This window comes from Maylandia zebra, linkage group LG5 (assembly GCF_041146795.1).
Source record: "Maylandia zebra isolate NMK-2024a linkage group LG5, Mzebra_GT3a, whole genome shotgun sequence".
In the NCBI taxonomy this organism is placed as follows: Eukaryota; Metazoa; Chordata; class Actinopteri; order Cichliformes; family Cichlidae; genus Maylandia; species Maylandia zebra.
The window spans coordinates 11,885,061-11,906,283 of NC_135171.1; the positions used below are offsets into that span (position 1 = coordinate 11,885,061).

General features: G+C 42.1%; 1 protein-coding gene across 8 annotated transcripts in view; it reads left to right on the forward strand.

Moving 5' to 3' along the window:
- LOC101467463 (semaphorin-3F) overlaps positions 1-21,223 on the forward strand; it is a 59,600-nt gene that overhangs the window by 16,115 nt on the left and 22,262 nt on the right. The window lies entirely within an intron of this gene.

Consider the following 21,223-nt stretch of genomic DNA (forward strand, 5'->3'; position numbering starts at 1 on the left):
AACATTCTCTAATAATGTCATCTAAATTAGGGCTGATATAACGATATATATCGAATGACAATATAAAAACGTCTATCGTTTCATTTTACGCTATCATTTGTTTCGTGGTGTCGCAAAATAAACTGTTTACGGCAATATTTTTTCATCGTTTTAATGGTCACTGTAGTGACTATATTAATTTCTTAAGTATTTCTTAATTTCTAAGCAAGTGCGACGTTCGTGACAACAGCTGTGTGCAGATCAACAGTGCATCATATATCGAGTGCGGGAGAGAGTATGAGCGTGCAGCGTTTAAAGCGTGGAAGTACTGACCTTACTTTGAGTTTGATTCCATAAAAAGTGACAAAAACATTAGTGTCCATTGTGCGTGGGAAGAAAACTTCTTTTTACAGCGAAAAAAACCCCCTAAACTTCCAAGCAAGCACTGAGTGCGCTACCACGTAATGGGGAACTCACAGAGAAACTCGCGGATTCTTCCACTGACCGCCGCGGCACACCTGCACCAGGGTAAACCTCCGCCTACCCAACTCCTGCTTTACAGGTGAAAATAGAGCAAAAGGACCGCTAGTCTTTGACTTTATTTATTTTCTGCTGTGTTTTACTTGCATCTATTTGAAAGACTGAGTGTAAACACACACAAAAAAAAAACATTATGTGCTGGAATGTGCAGAAATTAAAATATTAAACAAATTTCTTCCAGTCAGAGAATGTTGCATATAATTAAATTTTTGCTTGATGCATAAAGTTAAAAGATTAAAACTAATAAAACAAGTTTTAAAAAGAGACTTTTCCATTTGATTACATTTTGTATGATGGATTATGTAGAAAAAGTAGAATTGGGCTGAAAGAGCTATCGCTTTATCACCTATTCAGGTTGTAAATCGTGTTTTTAAAAAGTAACTAAGTAACTAAGTAATTAATTACTTTTGAAAATAAGTAATCAGTAAAGTAACGGGATTACTTTTTTGGGGAAATAATCAGTAATTAGTTACTGATTACTTTTTTCAAGTAACTTGACCAACACTGTTTGAGGTTAGCAACAACAACGGTAACAGCATCGCGTGTCCGCTTGATTATGTTCCACATAAACCTTTCACAATAAAGCTCAAGATCTTGTTGAGACTTTTCAAAACACCGCTTTTTAGTAAAGCTTCCATCTGCAGCCTTGGTTCTCAATCTGACTCTTGCTTGTTTTGATTTAAAAAGGGCCTTGAGGTTTATTGTGAGAAATAACATCTGACAAAATGAGGTGTGCTCATTTCTGCAACCTAGACAAGGTTAAGGGGAAGATAGATGGATATTTCTGTAAGTTTCCCATTCTTTCACTCAATTTCAATCAATTCAGTTTTATTTACAGGGCGTGAAATTTAAAACAACAGTCACCTTCTCCCCCATGAGCAAGCACATTGTGACAGTGGGAAGGAAAAAAATCCCTTTTGACAGGAAGAAGCCTCCAGCAGGACCAGGGGCAGCTTTACCAGATTTGTATGCTTTAACCAGAATCCTTATATCCTTATTATAATTATTTTCTATTACTTTCTTTTACCCTACTTTTTAAAAACATGCTGTTTACAATGACACAAATTGTTTACTTAATTACCCCCCTTTGTTTTTTAATGTCACATAATCGTGACACTCATGCTCTGGTAACTTCAGGTAAAGGTTACAACATGTGACATGAGACGAATCTTGATAAAAGATTTTTGTTTGGCGGCCTCAGGCTACGTCCACACGTACATGCAGAAATGAAGGAAAACGCTGCCAGGAACATGCCAAAGCAACAGGTGGCGATATATTCCTAACCATGTAGAAATGTTGGCCAATCAGAAGTGTAGAAGCCTCAGTGGGAAAAAGTAAACAAAGCTGGGGCATAGTAGCAGAACCGAGTCGTATGTGTGGAGGGACAGTAACTGTGTGTATATGTAAGCATTTAAACACTGCAGAGAGTAAAATTAACAGTAACAGTATTGTAGAAATTCATTTCACGGAAACAATAACGTGGCGCACAGTGTGACGTCAAAAAATGCGCACACCTTTGATGCTGCGTTTTCTCCGTTTTTCTCGTCCACACGTAAATGCAAAAACTGAGTTTTCGAAATTATCCACCCTGGCCAGAGTTTTTAGAAATCTCAGTTTTCAGTGACCGAAAACGCCGTTTACGTGTGGACGAAAGGTGCAAACGCATAGAAAAATCTCAGTTTTCAAAAATACCCGGGTACTTGTGGACGTAGCCTCAGTTTTAGAGCAATTACAGCAGCTGACCTGCTGATCTGAAGCAAGTCTTTCTGGTTGGCGTTTATCTAGAAGTTGAATGTTTTTCAAATATAAACTGAGCATTATGCGTAATAATTTTCACATAATATTGTTTCATGTTTTCTTACTTAAAGAAAACCTTGAGAAGGTTTAAAAAGCACTGATAAATGCAAAATAATCTAACTGCCTGCTTTTCATGTGTATGTCAAACATGCATAATTTGTTTTATACCGGTTAAAATCCGGCACGACCCTTTAATGCTGATGTACACTAATTAATCTCCCACTACTCCCAGCGGTGATACACTGCAGTTAACTGCACATTATTCCCAAATATTTTCTCTGCAGTGAACTCTCCCTGGCTGAGATACAAGCAATATATCTTGGATGAATACTCCACATTCTCAAGATAAACTTGCCCGGGGAAGCAGATTACTCTGCTCATATAGAGGTTCCGCAAGAGCTCTGTTTTGACTTGTCTGGCTTAATTGCTGCGTCAATTAAAATGTTTTTCAGAAACACTGTGTGAGCTGGGCAAGGGCCAGGAGAATTGCTAGAGGCTCCGGCTTGTTCACAGCTGTGTGTTGCCTGCAGTGTTGATGAAGGGAGAGTGAGAGGAAGTGAGGCTGAGTTGCCGAGGAGCTCAAGCGGTTAGCAGCCAAACAAAGGCATAAGGTGCGCGCTCCTGCCCGCAGTAAACAACGAGCGCTGTTATCAAAATGTAAACACAAACATTGGGATGTAGTTAGGCTTTATAGCGAAAGAAATAGACTAAAAAGTCACCTAAATACAAAAAGCATCAGTTGTAGCCTTATGATTGAAATTATGTTCATTTTGTTAATATAGTCACCATGGCCCTCTGCGAGTTTATTATTAAGAGTGGAGCCAATGACAACATACGATATTAACAGGATTATAATTGGAGCTGAATCTTGTTCTCTTTGGCGATGTGTAATATATTAATGTGGTCTCCTTTGGGACATGAAGGACGTGACCCACGATGGGCTTCGTACGAAATTAACGGGTAATTGCCGGGTGCTACAGGGCCACAGATGACTGTGAGAACAAGGCCGCTTTCCTGCACAGATATGCTGGCTGAGAGCATCCTCCCATGAAGAACAACAGCATCAGGACATGTAACATGAACCAAAAATGACACGAGTGACGTAGTGCTCCAGCTATCACGTTAATCATGTTGAGCAATGAAGGAAGTCAGAATACATTATTAAAGAGCGACAAAGTTTGTGTATGGGGGAAGCTAAGCTGGATGGATGGACTGCGTTACAGTCTTGGCCCATCCATCCAAGACTTGTTTTTTTAAGCTTGGCCAAGCTCCTTCCTAACCTTAACCACATGTCTGGAACCTTTAAGAAGCAGTCGCTTCAATCCATAAAAAGGATGTTTACCTAAACCTCAGCAAGACAAAAGGAGTGCCACCTTAAGGAACAACTGTTTAGGGTTTTAAGAAGTGTAGTAAGATCAGTGTCTGTGTTACAGAACTAACAAGCTTTCAGATAAAAACCTTCAAGTCGAAGACCCATCACTCAAACTAATTCCTGAATTCACAAACGCTGAACCTCCAAAACAGGAGCTCTCAAACTCAGTAAAGGTGAATGGTGCCTCAAACAGGAATCAGCTGTTGCTAGCTACACATGTCGTGGTTACACTGGGCCCCTAAATGTTTTCCAACTACCATAATTTATTTTTCTCATTTTCTTATTCCAGTGATTATTCGCCCATTATTTGTGTCTGTTTCGCAGCAATCCCGTGAAAGCCTTCCCACTCGGCTTCCTCCCCTCTGCTTTTCTTGTCTTTACCATCTAGCAATTCACTCTCAACAGTGCAGTATTTTAGCCACTTTGTAATCCATACCTCCGACCTCTCCTGTAGCTTATTACCTACTGCCAAGACTGTTCAAGAGGACGACTGCGGGGTCACAGAACAGGATATCCTGCATGTCAGTCAAACGTCAAGGCTGTCAGGTGTCTCCGATTTTAAACCCAAATCGGGGAAAGCCTGACTGGTCATTAAAAATCTCCCAGGGAGGCTGAGTTTTGAGTTTTGCCAAAGCTCAGTATACTTCCACAGCTGTCAAGGTGTCTGTATGTCTGCTGCGTTGTGGAGATGTCACCTCAGGCACTATTCAGTCAAGTAAGAAAGAAACAGGCTTCCTCTGGATTAATGAGGAAGGGATATAATAATGTTGGGATATAGATGAGTTGAAATGTGACCGGCTCTTCTTTTACGTGTTGTTTTTTTCTTCTATAGATGACTTCACTGTACTCTCCCAGGCGTGTTTCCCAGTGCGTATCCCATATATGGGACTGATATCCAGGCTTTTGGCTGAATGAAAAGAAATTTTTATTAAATAAACTTCCACAACCTCAGGATATAAAATGATTTTAAAAGAAATGTATTCTCATGGTCAAGAGACCCCAAAAGGAGTATAATATGGAAAATAAAATCCTGCTCCAGTTTTTATCTGATGCCGTACAGTATGAGATTTATAAGTTTCAGATTTTCTTTTGTCAATTTTGCAATCTCAGTGGTATTGGCCCATAGGGAGTACAGGCAAAGGGAGCGTGCTAAGGAGCATGTATAGCAGTACAGTGAACTTGTTTGCTCCATTTAGACCATTCATTCACTCTTCTCCTCCCCTCCCGCCTACTCCCTGCTGATTTCTGCTGTCATGCCAGCCTCAAAAGTTATAAATCACTGTGGATTCTGCAGCCTTTTCATGGGTTTGTGTAGGGGAGTCCCTTTTGTAAGCTTCAGATGTTTGGGGTCAAAGCCAGGCTATCAACCAAAGCAACCAAAAGAATTGTTGATGTGTGAAGTGCGAGTTTGTAATTGAAACGATAAAGGAAGTCCTATAGGGACTGTATATCATCCCACTCAACAAACACAACAAAGTGTATTAGAGGGATTGTGGACTTCTCAAATGAGGAGGGGGGTGTCTTCAGAAACAACACTTTTCACATTCTACATTTTTCTTCCTCCCGGTTGTGGTGTGGGGCTGCAAGAGCGCAAAAGCGCCGACCTCTGAGTGCACTCAGGCTCTCGGAGAGATTGCAGCCCTGTCAGAGAACACGATGCCGCCCCATTAACTGAGATAAGGCAGGTAGGGATTGAGAGGCTGAGATCAATGAGTCATTATGGGGAGTGCAGAGGATTCGAGGCCCGAGTGGGATGGTTACATTCATGGCTTAGCAGTAGGACGGCCCAGCATTCCCATAACCACTTCCTACCAATCCGTGGAGCGACCATCAGGGTAGGAAAACCCTGCAGGATTTTCTCTGGATTAACAGTTGAGTCCATGTCAAATATTCTATCCAAGAATAATGAGGCAGGGCACAACCTTTTCACCTGACACATTTTCATATCTCCAGAGCAACACATTTATGGATTCTGCTGTTCTGTGAAAATGCTTCACGGCCTCAGGTCTTTGTTCACGTGAAGAAGATTTAGCTCTTAAAGTAAGATAAAATATCGTACATCCATTTTTCTCCAACTGAGTGTAACTCTTATAAAATCCTGGAGGTTAATTAAAGTCAAAATGAGCTCAGTTTGAACATTTGGTTTGTTTTCCATGTAATATTGTGAATAAACTTTGGGTTTGTGAGATTTATGAATCTTTTTTTAAATTAACATTTTTCACAGCATCACAGCAACGTTTTTTCTGAATTGGGGTTGTAAAAAACAACAAAAACAAAACAAAAAAACAACATTATCTATCTCACTTGTGATTTTATTATGTTGATAGTTGCGGCAAAGCCTCAGAAAGAAGTATTTTTTAAAGAAATATGTTGGTGCAGTTTAGTGTGGTTTGGTTTGTGGTGTGATCCCATTTTTCTGTTTTTCCACTACCCATTTTAAATGCCCACTCTTACCTGAGGCACAGTGCTGACAGTCCTCTGTGTTACTCTCTGACTACATTTTGGCTGATATTGATCAAACTTGAAAGGGGAGCCCTTAAGTGAATGTGTAAAAAGTCCTGGTAATCAATGATTGACAGTTGGCATTTCCCCTCATCAAGGTCACCTTGCCAATTTCAGCGTGTGGAAGAGCTGCAGGACAATCAAGAGATGTGAGAAAGAGAGGCTGTTTTGTCTCTTCAGATTTGGCTTTACCAGAGGGAGGTTGAGCGCAGAGCACGACTTTCAATCACAGAAGTACTTCAGCTGCGAGAGCTCGGTAGACCACAACTTAAAGGAGAAAAGGGAATATCGATCTTTGTGCCACTAGCATATCTGCACTCCGCTAGACATGTAATGCTGCTGGGATGGACTTTTTCGGTCTGCAATTACAGCTACAGCTAATTCACCTGGGACACCACAGGATTTTTTTTTTTTGGTTTTCTTTGCAGTTCAGTTCAGTCAGAATCTATAAAACACACTTTCTTGGTGTGTATTTCTCACCCATTTGATTATTGCACTATACACCTATTGCTGAAAAGAAGATGTATAGCCATGTAGTCAGGGCTTAGCCAAGACAACCTGTGGACTTGAATTTCGCCCCCTGAAGTTTCTACATGTGATTTTTAAACCTGGTTGCACCTGAAGTCATTAAATATATTTTGACAAGCACGTTTTATGTAGCATGTGTAAATAAAAGCTTGCTTCTAAATGAAGTCCTGCTGGGCTGGAAGTGAAATGTAAGACCACTCAAGTTCACAGCTTATTAGCTCCTTATTACAGGTCACATACTGGTAGAGTTATGCTCATAACATCCCAGCTCTTTAGATTAATTCTGTTTGGCTGGGAATGTGAGAAAAAACAGGAGAAGGCTCCCCTGATTTAGAAAGCATGTTTCCTGAGTTCGGAAAGAAATGAAGTGTTTATGGTGGGGCAAAAAGAGGCCGCACTGAGGGGGGGTTATAAAGGAGGAGCAGTACGAAGATGCTTTGGCTTCACGTTCCTCTTTTCGCCTCTGGGGCTGAGGTTTTGGTCAACACTGCCAAAGCAAACACCTCCATATTCCACCACAGAGGACCCGATGTGAACCTTTCACACACGTCTTGGTTTCGCCTAATCAGCACCTTCCATCTGGAGTTGCCTCATTTATCCTTAGTTTGCATTGTGGTTTTGCATGTGTAGAGAAACTGCTCTAATGGAGACTCTTGGTTCTGTATCCATTACAGCGTTGTTGCATCGTTTGATTATGTTGTGTGCAGTGATGTTTGAAACAACATGACACACCAGGAGTGGCCTCCACTTGCAGGCCAGGGCACCTCCCCTTACTGCAAAAACTGCTCAGAAACAGCTCAAAGAACACAAGAAACATAACCAGGGCTATTGACCTGACCTCTCCACAACCCCCAGATCTCAGTCTGATCAAGCATGCACAGAATTATTCAGAACACATCTGATCTTCTGGGGCTCCAAACAGCAACCCCAGAAACCAAAAGATCAATTTCTAACATCCCACTCAAGTGGATGAGAGACACCACAGGACACCCTGAGATATGTTTGTGTCCATCCGCTGAAGGGTCAGAGCTTTTTTGTGGGGAAGAGGAAAACCTAGACTACTTGAGCCAGGTGTTGTCAAAGTTGTGGCCCATCGTGTATACGTGCATGCTACACATGTTATCAGTATGTTTGAAAGATACAAAGGGAGGAGGCTGAACACATCACTCTCGCACCCACTTGGTCTGCTTCACTCTCTATCCATCTCAGCAGTTATCAGGCTGATTTTAACATCCTGTTAGCTGCCGGGAGATTACCAGTGACAAACTGGGATGGCTAAATCGGCTTGGTAAACTCGCTGACCCTGCAAACCACCACCCACCCTCTGAGCTACTATCTCCTTAACACCACCTTACATGGGAATAGAGCACAGTTGGCCAAAATAACAGTCTGAACACAGATAAAGCTCAGAGGAAGCATGTAGGAGAAGACTGCAAAGAACTAACTCCCTAAAAAAGTCGATCAGGCCAAGTAGGCATGCATACAGTACAAATTCATTGACCAGGCGACGTGAAATGAACTGTTCCTGATATCATAATAACTTGTTTTACTTATTTATTCATTTCTTTTTTTGCCTTTTTGACGTAAAATGCAAATTGTCAGTTGGGGACAGCATAACCCACCACACTGATTCCCAGGGTCCTAAGGGAACCTATTATCTTGTTATGACTTAGAAGCAGGATAAGATTGCAGAGCCTTAGAAGCCCCTTTAAAACAACACGGTTTAGGAACAGCAGGCTTATAGCACCAGAGACCATAATGAAGTCACAGTTTAGCTTTTTGCTGACTTGTAACTTCTACGCGGGTTTCCTTTAGTGGCCAACAAACTGTTAGTTTAGTTCAGAAGGAGTTAGCCCTGTGACCCTTGGTTCCCATGGGTGCATGTGTTTGGGGTACAGCTCATTTAAAGCTTAGCCTAGTGAACGGTCCCAGTGAGGCAGTGGCAGCCGAAAACACAAAGCTGTTTATAAAGGCTAATCGCCTTCATTTCAGATGAGCGCCCTTTAAATAGAGAAAGTAAGTGATTAGGCAAAATGCAATGAAGCTGCTGACATACATGTGGAAAAACGGGATTTGTTCACTAATCCCACTTCCTGTCCCCAAGGCCTGGGAATCAGGGGCACACTGGAACTCAGCTGATCATTTGCCCCTGTTCAAAGAGGCGACGGGGAGAGGGGGGACGTCCTGCTTCTATCAACATCATGTGGCTCATGTCGAGGGTGACTGATGACTATACAGGCTCCAAATGGCAAAGAAAATGGCAAAGGCTTTCCTGCCTACAAGTTCTGTTTAAGCCTGCCCACCCAAGAAACAGGAAGACAAGCACTGAGGTGGCACCGTGCGCACTTACCCAGGATGAGGGAGCAGTGGGAGACTGGTGGGAGGAAGAGACCTGGAGCAGAGCCACAATGGCTGCTGTCACAATCTGTCCTGCCTTCATGTCATTCTCAGGAAGGGGCAGGAACAACTGGCTTCCCACACGGTGACCCCACACTGGCTCGACAAATAAAGCATTCATAACCACGGGGCATGTCAGCGAGACACTGGTGTCAGATACATTAGGTTTCTATATCCTGTGCCTGTTCAACTGTGAATCTTCATGTAGCCTGTCAGGATGCACCTGAGAGAGCTGGGACAAATTGTTGCACTGAGACGTCTTTCTAACAGTTTTCTATGTGGTGGTCCTGCTGTGCTCTGAAAGCCCTTTTCAAGACAAAGTTGTTCCCCTGCTCGTGCAAATCAAATTATTGGCTCACTGGATGAAAACTACTTGGAAATATGGTTTATAAATTGGATATTTATAATTGAGCTATTATATATAATAGAGCTATTTTGTTATATTTTGTAATTTTGTAATATATTCTATTATATAATTTAGTGACTTACTGTTCTTACTGTCTTGGAACAACTGCGACCACATAATTTCCTCGGGTATTAATAAATTATTCTTAATCTGATGATTGTGATATTTAATGGTAAATCTGCAGAAGATTTACTTTATAGCACAGCATGAAAAACATCAGCAACAAAAAGAAAATAGAACCTCTTAGCTGGAAGTCAGCCCATGGCAGCTGAAACCTGAATTTTGATGCCCTTTGATGCAACTGCTTGTGCCTGTCACACTCAAAATATTACACACATAAGCATTTAATAATATTTATTATGAGGAACTGTGTCATTCACGATAAGAAAAGTAAATAGTTTTTTAGTGAAACCTCTGGGCAGATTCTTACAAAAACGACAGATCCATCACAGATTCAGCTTCTTTAAAAAAATCTCTTTGTTCGTAAATTTGACAGCAGCTTTCAGGATGTTTGAACAGAACTGAACTTCAGTCTGTAGAACTGAGTGTTGTGAAGCCTGAGTTTCTATGGGCTGCTGTTCTTTAACCGTACCTGTTTCTGTTCTACTTCTGCTTTTGGTGAAGCGTGGCACACATTCAGTAAAATTAATTTCAGCCTTCTCACAGAGACTTTCTACAACATTAAACAGAGAGTGAGACTGAGACAGATCCATCTCCATTACATTAAGGCTGTTCTGGTCTCGTAGCTGACTGTTTCTCCCAGGTGCACACACCGTCTGGCCGCAGACAGTAGAACGCTCAGGCAGAGTGTGTCTCTGCCTTTTGAGTGTGTCCAGCACCATATGTAGGGATTATAGGCTGACATGAATCTGAGGTATGGCAGATTACGATACGGTAAGGCTAAAGGTAATGAGGCTCCTTCAGTCAGGGTTTCACGTTTAGTCTCTGTGGCTGCTTCGCCCTAAATTCCTTTGCTAATTCTGCAGTGGGCTGTCTTTGTTGTTCTGTTATAAATGCGTGTGCTCTGCCTTCTCCCCTGGCCTTTGTACAAAAAGTAGTGTTAAAATGAATTTACCATGCTAAATGTCCTCAGGAAACCAGAAGGTATGCACATAACTGTGGCTAGACCACAACCCTGTGATTCAGTGGTTCTCCGGGTGTAGTAATTCAGAGCTTTTTGCAATTCTTATCTCCACTGAGCTGAAGCTGGAGTGATGGCAGAGAGGTTACAACCCCGAGCCCACTGAGCCATTCTCGACATACACACTCCCTTTTTTTCCTTTGCTCCCGTTCAGTGGACTCATTGAGATTCTGGACGGGCCATCGAGTAATGCCAGTTTACCCGAGGCAATCCCAGTTTCCTGATTCCTCTCAGGCTGAGGAGAGATAACCCTGACCCTGAGCTAATCCCAGATTAAACCAGAACATAAAGCACTGCCACTGCTGTCCAGTGACCTCTGACCTCTGCACGTCTCCCAGCTCAGGCTGCAGCAACACTGCTAAAAGGAGCTTGCAAAGATTTTAGCCAGGTATATTCCAATGAGGGCTTCTTTATCTGTGCTGCTGAATAATAACCCCAGAGATAACTCAGAAAGCCAGACTACTTAAGTAACCAGTAAGTTATTAGGTGACAGTTTTAGTTTATTTGGAGCAAAACAGGTCTGCAGAGCTTGCCAAAGTATTGCAGGAACTGACGCGCAGGATGGGTCAGGCGCATTGATGTGTCAGAGTTGAGGTAGAGACTGATAATAAAACACATGTCTGTTAAAACAGAGCCCTGTTTGTGCAGATGTGTGTGATTAGATCAAGGCTCTCCAGAGAGGATCTCCTTCCCTACTAGTTCTCCACATTTGACATCATCCTCAGCCAAACCTCTGCTTTCATGTGTTTCATCTAGACCGAGAGGGAAGGACATTCATTTGTTTGGAGAGAGAACGCAGAGTCCAAAAGCAGATCCTAGTTCGAGGGAAGATACAGAGTCAGACTTACGGATTCTTCATTGCCTCTGCACCGTGAGCACATCTGTCTGCTGTTACAAGAGTTTACATGAGAATGGAGATAAATGTGTATCTCTTTCCCCTCAACCACAACCCTCCTCACCCCTCCCTCACCCGTTCTGCTTGTCCATCAGCACGCCGGACTTGGCAGGGAGCAGGAGAGAGGCTTAGGTGACGGGAGCCAGAGGCTCTGTGATAAGGCCATCTCTCCGCATGAGAGCTCATCAGAGCTGACAGTGAATACAAATTGATGCCATTAGCGAGGAGGGGGTGTGGATGTAGGAGGGGTGGGGCACGACAGTGGCTCCTAATTATATAGTGGGTGAGCCTCCCTAGGTCGACAGGGGCAGGGGGCACGGTAGTAACGAGGTGACGACGGTGGGGTGTCACGGCTCCCACCGACACAGACGATGGCGGTGCGATTTCTGGATACTGTGAGGACAGACGTGGTGGTTAATGATGTGTGATATGGGATCGCTGTTAGTGCGTATCCATTATGACGGATCACATTCAACGTATGTCGAGACAAGAGGGGGGCACACCTTTTCCCTAGCGAGGGAGCTCGCAGCAACAGAATACAAACAGCATGCCATGAATAGCCAAGTAGCTTCACTTTGTTGTGGTTTTAATGGCTGGAATCACGCCAAAGCTCCGCACACACTCATTTGTGTGTTTTTGTTTTTCATGGCAATAATGATTTCAGATACTTTTGTGCACACTCCTGTTTCTACACTGTAAAAAAAATTGTAATATAAAAGTACTTCACTGTGTGTTTTACAGTTTTGTACTGTTCTGTACCATTAATAGACTGTGATTTTACATTTCAAACGTAAATTAACATAAAATCACTGTAAATGTAATAAAACATAATTTTCTTGTTTTTTAAATGTATTTGTCTGTACATATGCATATTTAGATTGTTAAAATACGTTCACAAATGCATCATAATTTCACAAATATTTGTCCGTTATTTGAAAGATTGAACTGTTAAATTAAAATGTAATGCTATGGAAAAATATATAAAATTAATCTTATAAACTTTTTATACATCAAATAATAATAATTATTATTGCCGTGGTTCAAGAGTTGGCAGTTTGCCTTGTAATCAGAAGGTTGCCGGTTCGAGCCCCGGCTCGGACACTCTTGGTCGTTGTGTCCTTGGGCAAGACACTTCACCTGCCACCTACTGGTGATGGCCAGAGGGGAATTATAAAGTGGGATTGTAAAGCGCTTTGAGGGTCTCATAAAGCACTATATAAATGCAATCCATTGTTATTTAAACCAACTGTTAACTGTATATTTCTGTACATTTAAGTATTATTATTCATATTGCCACATTCATTGACCTTGTTTACAGGTAATTTCATTGTTTAATCACATTAAAATGTTCCTAATTTAATGCTTAAAAGCACTTGAAAAAGGCAAAATCCCATGTAAAATTAGGGCAACAAACTGTATTGTCATTACTTAAAATAACCGTATTTTCATGAGAAAGTTATTTTGTTATTTTATGGTATTATTTTGGCGCCCCAGCTGCCAGAATATTACTGTTTTTTTAGGATTTTTTTTTCACGGTGTAGGATTAATGCTGCTTATCCGGAATCAAGTTGTTCAAATACAGTGCTTACAGTAACAGCTTTTGAATTCACAAAAGAACACCATAAAACTTGCAGAACTTTGATTTTCCAGAGAGAGAAAGCAAGGATTCAGAGCTTTTGTATCCAGATGCTTTCATGACCGACAGACAGCCACGCATTTTAACTTGTCTCTTTAATTCCCCTTTTTCCTTTAAAGTTGCATCTATTTGAGGTCTTTGTATCCACAAATAGATTTAACGCTATAAACATGAGTGCAGAAAATTTGTGTATGTAATTTTGTTCTGCTGTCCTAACTTGAACCCATATTCCAGTTCTGCCGTTAGCTTGATCGGATGATACGGGGATCGTGTGCAAAGTATTCTGAGAATTTTCAAAATGTTTTGGTGTTTGCAACATGTACGAGAAAAGAAGACAACCAAGACAACAAGGCAAAAATAACACGACTGCTAATGGCTGATTTGTCATCTTAATGCCATGCCTTGTCAGTTTCAAATTTGAAGTGAGATGATGGCAAGCATAACCGCTTTTGGTGATGCTTTGCACATATGGGGCAGGTGTTTGTACAGGCACGCTGTGTTGTCTGTGTTTTCTTTCCTAGTAGCAAGCTGCAGAGCCTGCCTCTCCACAAACACACACACACGCACAGGGTGCAGTGAAGCTTTGAGGCCATCACAATAGATTACCATTCCTCTGCGGGTCAGACTCTTTGGCATTACCAGTGGGTCAGATCATATCTCTAGATTCTGTGCCCTTGCATATTTGCTATCCGCTGAATGATGTCCTATCTGATGTGACACAGTGGCCAAGCCTTTGACCGCTTTTATTATCCTCTGCCCTCACAGTGACGGAGCCAAGACGAGCAGCTGCTGCGTTCTCATGCTCTTATCGTTCCTTTTCCTTTAGCAGCCCAGCTCACCTCAGACCCACTCTCCAGTAATCACACAGGCATTCTTTAACAACTCTGTCACTCCTCTGCTGGCTTTGAAGCATGCAGCTCACGCAAACCCAAATAAGTCGTGTAAATGTTTGACATGAAGGGAAGTTGAAAGAGGCCGTCGAAGGAGAGAGAGAAGGCGCTCTGGGCCCCGAAAGTTGCTGATTTAAAGTGAGTCTGCTGAAAAGACGGCAGCGCAAGTGGCAGTCAGGCCCTCCAGTGGGCACCCACTTGTCCTAAAGCAGAAGGGGGTTTCTTAATCTCCATCGCTATGTTAGTGCCCCTATATCAAGGCTTCCTTATTCTATAAATACAGGAAATCGCTGTGAGAAAGTTGTGCTAGATTAAGATAAGAGAGGAAACACGGCCGCTCTTGCATACAGGCATCTGGATATCGGCCAACTCTGCTCACAACTGTGCAAATTCAATCATTTCTTGGACTTTTTCTTACAGAAAAAACTCCCATGTTAAACATATGCGTAAAACAAAAGTCTGAATGTGTTGTTTGTGGCTATTTTGCATAGAGGTGCCAATTCTTTTTCACCAAACAGTTAAATACCACATCGTAACTCAATAGTTAAACAGTAATGTTCCAGCTTAGAGGTAATTGCTCAAATAAAGTGCAGAAAGTGTTCTGAACTCTTTCCAAACACATGAACGCCCTCACAGAAAAGGCAAGCATATTCTCCTGACTGAGAAGATAAACAGAAATCTGCAGGAGCGGCATTAGGAGGTCATGCTACAGCAGGATGAGCATAGATTGACACAGTCCTCTTAGACAGATAGCAGCTTGTTTGCCCAATCTCCACTCTTACTCTCAGCTTCATCTCCACTTTATTGGCAAACATAATAAACAAGGTGCACAACCATGCCCGAGAGAATAAAATGCACCTTTATACAGCTCAGCAGGGAGTGGTTCTTATGAATATTTCAGTGACTTAGACTCATACAAATTAATGAGAATTGTGTCATGTCGAGCAAGTCTCTTAAACCTGTGGCACTGTCGCCTGTGGCGTCTCAACTCATTAATGCGCCTTGTTAAAAGTTGACCCAACTGCCAACTAGGAAACCCTGCATTTATTTTCCTTCACCCCCCAGAAAAGTCTCTGAAGCTGTTTTGTGCCGCTCCATCATTGCAACGAAGCGTGCCTTGTGAGGAGTAATAAGAGTGTCTTAACTGGAGTTTTCCTTCTTTGCATTGACAGCATTCAAATATTTGGCTAGGATTCCTGACAAGTGCTGCCTTTGATGTGTGAGAGCATGCAACCTCTCCCACCCCCTCTTAATCACCCTAATTATCACCTGTGTGTGTGTGTGTGTGTGTGTGTGTGTGTGTGTGTGTGTGTGTGTGTGTGTGTGTGTGTGTGTGTGTGTGTGTGAGAACCGACACACCTTTCTGACGGGTTGGAAACTACCTTGGGGCAATGCTCAGGTAGTGCAGCTTGTTTGTGATATGCCAGGAGCTACTGGGGTATTTCTGCACTACCTATTATTGCACTACCTCAGAGCATTTAATCCAAGCCTATTTAACCCTACTTATTTTAATTTACACTTGTTTGATCTGCATAGATCATAACCAGCATTTTCCATCTCTAATCATGCATCGCTCCTTAGACAGAAGCACAGGGCGCCGCAATAGTTTCTAATTAGCCACAAATGTTCACCAATTGAAAACCACTGAGCTGTGAACTGAGTAGATCATTGCTCCACACAATGCTCGTCCGCTTTGTTCATTGCTCCCTTCCTGCTCAGTGTCAAAGCAACGGACTGCAAAGTTTTGTCTTTTCCCATCATCATCCCCCTCCTCCTCCTCACCTCCCATACTTCTCTACAGGGAGTACTGCAGGCTTCAAGCAGCAACATGCACTGACACTCACAGTGGCCTCCACTTTTAATTTACCCAATTTGAAACCAGAGAAATATGCAGTGGGGTGGAACACCCATATCAGTGTCAAGTAGCGAGTGGCCACTGCGCTGTCAAGTGCCAGGATGTGTATTTAGGCCCTCTCAATTCTCTCGCTCACTGTCACTGTTTTGTTTAAACACACAGTCTGAAGTTTTCCATGATCCAATCACTTATCCGACGCTTGCTGCGAATTTGCCAGGAAAGTTATGAGTGGGACGGGCCGCGTACTGTTAAGCTACGCTGGATACAGTAATCGCTGCTTTAATGAGAGGAAGTTCTTATGTTACCGAAGCACACTGCGAGGTAGGACGCATTAAAAGCTGAATATGATATGTGAAATCCCGTCTCCTCTCTCCCTCGTGTACGGCATGGTGGGAAATCACTTCATATAAGTCGGCATTAACCACTGCGCTTTCTTACTTTCTTACTTCTGGAGATGAACTCTCGTGAGTGCGCTCCATGCCTGTCCAAACATATTTCCAAAGTAAACTCGGCCCGTTGGCTATTAATTTAAGATCAGGAGATATGCTATAACATGCAGGCCTGCAGCCCTGGAGATCACCGTCAGCAGCCAAGTATTCTCTCAGGAGGAAAAGGGCTGGCTCCATCTGACAGTGAGGCATGCTTCTCCCCCTATGTTTCTATACCTCATTTAACCAGGTAAGCTTATAAAAATACATTTGTACTTCTAATGGTCTGAGGAAAGGGTTGCGGTCAAGGTACATCCACTATTCTCCAGAACAACAACTGTATTGTATTGCAGTCTGCAGAACATGTAGTCACCTTGAGTGAATGAGGATTTAAACTCGGCTAATTAACCTGATGAATGCAAAGAGAAAGAAATAAAGAATCTGTGCTTTGTTCGATATATGTCTTGCTTTGGCACTTTAGTGCAACGAAACACAATTTTCTTCCTAGCCAATCACCCATTTTAGAGTGGACTCACATTGGTAGTGAAGATGGGTTTTGTAAATGAAGTGCTCTTTAAGGTTTTGAGTTTTTACAGTAGAGTCTGATGGGAACTGCATGATGAAACAACCACTAATAACATCACTGTTTCTAACTCTAAGTACTGAACAATGGCAGTTTTGCAGGAAAATGCTAGAATTATAAACTCGATATCAGTTTGTAGTGCAGAAAAACAAACAAAAATAAACAGAGGAATTTTTTTTTGTCTGTCTGAGGTAGTGCTGAGCTTCTGCTCAGGTTTTGGCATTGTTGTTAAAACAGAGTTGGTAAGAAAGGCTCACACTTTCAGCTTCAAACTACACCTTTAAAAGAAACAGAACACTTAGGCACAAATAATTGTGCTCCGCTGTTAAATTAACACTGACTATTAACATTACTGACCAGCAGCACTAATAATGTTTGCTAAATCATTTTGTTATTGGTCATAGTCATTTTTCTGCTTGCCACTACCTCAATGGTAACAGCTGGTTAATTTTGGTATTAGGTAATTGCTAATAGTTAAATGGCTGACACTGACAAATGTACAGCAAGATTAAAACTTACAACTGTTTAAAGTCCAGTGGTGTTCAAACAGGAGCTTCACTGAGCTTCAGTGCTACTACTGCTAGTGGCAAATTGTTTGGTATATTAATCTGCAGAATGGTCACAGAATTTGAGTTTTGACAAGGATGGTTGTACTGATTATGTCAAATTCACACAAAACTGAATAGTACTTTTTACTTTCTTGATTTGGGTAGAAGTAAATATTTTTAATACTTAAGTAAATACTTGGTACTTAAGTACAATAGTTTTCCATAGGTCATGACCCTCCAGAGAGGGGAGAATATCTTAAAACAAAACTAAAAAAAAAAAAAGAAAAAGTAAAGTTTGCTACAAAAATCTTTTGACATTTTCAAATCTTATTCTATTTTTTGTAAACCGCTGGATAGCTTTACCTCAGTTATTTAAAATATAATTAATAATTAATTCATATCTACAACATTTTTGCACACTTGCACTTTATGTGGTCCTGTGCCAGTTGTCTGTTATATGTAGCACCATGGTCTCGGAGGAACGCCGTGTCATTTCAGTGTGTACTGTACAACTGCACATGGTTGAAATGATAATAAAGCCACTTGACTTGACATGACAAGAGGTCCCAGGTTGCCACTTAATTTCTAACACTGCGTTCAATCTGTGCTGTCGCTGTAATGTTGCTGCATACCATATGACTCGACCTACACCATAGCCTGACATTCACCCGCGCAAGCATATAAAATTCAGCTGCATGACCACAACAAGTGTGATTGGCCTACTTGGTAGTAATATGCCATGTAGACCAAGTATATTGATCTTGGTATACTGAGCGTAAGGATAATGGCTCCGTGATCCAAGATATAACTGGCTGTGATTGTATCTTGCTTGTCTCCAGTGCTAATGCAGAAACCAGTAATCCCAAGCGCTTAGAGTCAATGCGTAATCTCATTTGGTTCTGAAGTCTTCATTCTATCCTCCATTTTTAGCTCCAACATAAATGTATAAATGCAAAAAAGGCTGTTATCTATATTGATATCTTTACTACTTTATGTCAAATTATAGTAAGTAAAGTAAAGTATAGTAACTACAGCTGTCTCACACAATTAGTGAAGTACAAAGTACACTGTTCCCTTACAGTTAAAATATAGTAGCAGTTAAAAAAAAAGAGGGGACAGTACAACTAAGTCGTGACTGAGTTTAAGTGTAGTACTCGTGTCAAGATACACATCATATCAACTTACCAAAAGTTTGGTAGTAGATTTTTGGCCTTGTATTGTTGGTAGATCTCCAGCATCTTTAGCAGGTTGCTCTGATGCCACTAAGCTAGAATTTCTTCAGGTCTCGTTCAGCTCAGCATCCAGTTTCTCAAAGATCAGCAAAGGGCTTTCTTGAGGCCAGAGTGCAGCGAGTAGCAAGAAACGGGCAGTGGGCTGTTTGAGCCAAGAGCACCTTGGGTTCCTTGGAGAGAGAAGCGGATTGTCTGTGTTCAGCAGACTGAAGAGTGTGGACCGGAACGCCACACACAAAGGAACCGAGATGCCTGAGGTGACTACTGTGAAATAGCTTAACTTTCTGCCTTTATGCTACACCTGCATTTCTTTCATGAACAAGAAAGACTGAAAATAGGAAAAATGTCATAAAGTGACCTTCTCTCATTTGTGCGCAGGTGCAGGCATGCTACTGTAAAAACCCAAGTGAATGAGGAATGGGATAGACACTGAGCTTGAGGATCAGGTTGCCCCACCGGCTTACTTTCACCTCCTAATAGAGCCATTGCAATTTCACAAGGGAGAAGCAGTGTGGTCCTGAAACAAAGCCCCTGTTGTGTGTGTGTGCGTGTGTGTGTGTGTGTGTGTGTGTGTGTGTGTGTGTGTGTGTGTGTGCGTGCGTGTGTGTGTGTGTGTGTGTGTGTGTGTGTGTGTGTGTGTGTGTGTGCGCAGACCCCCCAGAGTGGGCCTAAGCCATACAGGCAGTAATGGGCTACTATGAGTTTATCTGGCTCTGATAGACATATTCACACTCTGCTCCCAGCCTTTCAATCTCTCGGATAAGTCTGCATGTGGAAAATGCTGTCATGCTCTAATGTGGCTGACAAAAGAGCACAAGTAGTTCAGCCTCTCTGAGCCTGTCCTGTGTGAAACTGTAATCTGCGGCTGCAAATCTGTAAGTAAGTCTGGGAAAACAGCTGATTGAGTGTGCAGCCTAATATATCCGAGCTCAATAAAATGTGACTGGTTGAAAAACATCGGGGGATTGTCTGCAAATTAGATTCAGCTCAGTGCCAGAAAATTAAGACAAATGAGTCGCGTAGCAAACATAAGATTTTGTTACTCTCTGGGAAATACACCCCAACCCCACAAATTCTCCTTCATCTTTTAGGTATGGGCATAAACAACAAAAAGAAAAAGCACACACACTCCAAACTGGCATTCTGCAAAAGTGTAGCCTCTCTGCATGTCTTTTCGAGCTGATTGTGATTGAGTGTTTGCTTGGCACCAATCTCAGCCCAGAGACATGCTGTGCGGCCTGACCTCTGGAGTAGAGTTGCAGCCAAGCTCAGTCTGCTGCCATTATACGTCCTTGATCAACATGTCAAACGAGCACAATGCCATGTGGCCCCGCCTGAGGTGAAGTTTGACTTTGGGATTGAGTTAAGAGGGACTGACAGAAAAGACAATGATATCCAGTAGGTGGAGTGGCGCGCCTTTTTGTAACCAGGTTCTGTTGTAGTTAAATGGATTTCTAAAAGGTGATGTCTATGGTGGAGACCACATTACATGCAAATATGAAGGATAAGTCACGAGGAAAGGCACAACATTTGGGGTAAATTCTACCTGTGACATAGAATTCAGTCTGGCCTGTCTGCATGTTGTCAGATAACTATGAGATTAGAGTACATGTGTTTGTTTCTTAATGTGCGCCTCTCAATAGGGCGTGTTGTTGCTTTGCGCTGTTCACATTTCCTATTCGGCTGACAGATGGTCCCGTCCAGCTCCTCTCTGACAACAAACACACACTGAGAAGTCGCTGACAACCTGCTTCAGAAGGGGGGGCGCCCCGACTGGCCCTCGGAATGTGTGTGTATATGTGTGCGTGTGTGTGCACAATGCATTCTTATCCAGTGTGCACTTGGCCTAGAGTGTATGGGGACTCATCATTCAACTTAAGACTCAACACAAATAATCACAGGGTCCAGCCACATGTTGCAGCTCCTCTACGCGGGGCTGACAGCTGCCAATCACTCTGCTGACCTGTAAACGTTCCATTGGTGGGCACAGTTATTAAATCAAACTGTATAAATATAGAATATCTAATGCTATTAATCTTTGCTTATTGACGTAACCCCCGTGCTAAATTTAGATCTGGCTCAAAAGACTGGCAATATCAGATTCCGTAGGGAGTCTGTTTAAAAAGGTCTCTAGATGGTGTTTATTTTAAGGACCAGTGGTGGACATGTGGATGTCTTTGCATGCTTGGGTGGCCAGACCTCTTCTTCAGAAACACCTAACAACCTCGTAGTAACGTCAAACCCACAATACATGACTACACATACAGAGCTTGTTAAAAAAAAAATTAAAAAAAATCTTAAACTGGCCATTATAAAGCTACAGTGTGTTTCCTTCAAGGTCTGATATGCCACACTGGCTGTGCGTTCGCTCCTTTAATAACACGCCGGCACACCAGTGTTCAACTATGTCACATTTAACCAGTCAAATGCAGCTAACTGCATGTAACGGTTTATCCTTTGGTTTCCTTCTGCCATGTTTTGGTGGCTAACTCTG